This window comes from Alligator sinensis, unplaced genomic scaffold (assembly GCF_000455745.1).
Source record: "Alligator sinensis unplaced genomic scaffold, ASM45574v1 scaffold801_1, whole genome shotgun sequence".
NCBI classification, from domain to species: domain Eukaryota; kingdom Metazoa; phylum Chordata; order Crocodylia; family Alligatoridae; genus Alligator; species Alligator sinensis.
The window spans coordinates 811695-813006 of NW_005842036.1; the positions used below are offsets into that span (position 1 = coordinate 811695).

A 1312-nucleotide genomic window follows, 5' to 3' on the forward strand; every position below is an offset into this window, starting at 1 on the left:
CATTTGTCTCCCATTTCCCCTTGCCACCCATCCTTTCCCCCCACCATCAGATTCTGCCTCAACTTTGTTTTAACTCGGAGTATAGAAAAGAACAATTTCTCCTCCTCTTCCCCGATGGGATTTCTATGCAGCAGTCTACATAGCCATTATTTACATTTTGAGCAGTAGTGGGAAGAAACTTCTAAGTTTTGACGGGTCTGCAATATTACTTTAAAAGCCAACTTTTTCCCAACTTGTCTAATCAGAAGTCAAGCTGGGAGGGTTACAAAGATAAGAGACTCTAGAAAAGTTTTAGAAGAATGATGACATTCAGGGTCTGGAAATAAGAAATGCCAAAAATCTTGAAAAAAAGGCCATTATCATGAGGCTCCTAATTATCATCATCTTCTTCTTCATCATGTCTCCAACCCGACCTTTTAACTTCAGGGGCAAATCTCTTTGACATCCAACATCCAACCCGGCAACATCCAACATCCAAACATCCAACATCCAAACATCCAAACATCCAACATCCAAACATCCAACTCGGGCAACCAGCACGGGTTCATCAGTGGCAGGTCATGTCAGACCAACCTGGTGGCCTTCTACGATCAGGTCACTAAATCATTGGATGCAGGGGTAGCAGTGGATATAGTCTTCCTGGACTTCCAGAAGGCTTTCGACACTGTCTCTCACCCCGTTCTCATTAGGAAACTGGGGGACTGTGGCGTAGACACTCACACAGTCCAATGGGTCGCCAACTGGCTAGAGAGCCGCACCCAGAGGGTGGTAGTGGATGGGTCCTTCTCGGCCTGGAAGGACGTGGGCAGTGGGGTCCCGCAGGGCTCGGTCCTTGGGCCCGCCCTGTTCAACATCTTCATCAGTGATTTGGATGAGGGGGTGCAAAGCACCCTGTTCAAATTTGCTGATGACACCAAGATGTGGGGGGATGTGGGCACAATAGAAGGGAGCAACAGGCTACAGTCGGACCTTGACAGGTTACAAGGATGGGCGGAGGAGAACAGGATGGGGTTCAACACAGACAAGTGCAAGGTGATGCACCTAGGGAGGAACAACCAGCACCATACCTACAGGCTGGGGAACTCCCCTCTTGTCAGCACGGAGGTGGAAAAGGATCTTGGAGTCATTATCGACTCCAAGATGAACATGGCTCGGCAGTGTGGGGAGGCGGCTAGGAAGGCCAACTGTACCTTGTCGTGCATCCACAGATGCATTTCAAGCAGGACCAAGGAGGTGATCCCCCCCCTCTATGCGGCACTGGTCAGGCCGCAGCTAGAGTACTGTGTCCAGTTCTGGGAGCCGCACTTTAAGA

At 49.8% G+C, this 1312-nt stretch overlaps 1 protein-coding gene across 31 annotated transcripts in view; it reads right to left on the reverse strand.

Moving 5' to 3' along the window:
* The window catches only part of LOC102368354 (CUGBP Elav-like family member 4), an 840681-nt gene that overhangs the window by 545676 nt on the left and 293693 nt on the right, over window positions 1-1312 (reverse strand). The window lies entirely within an intron of this gene.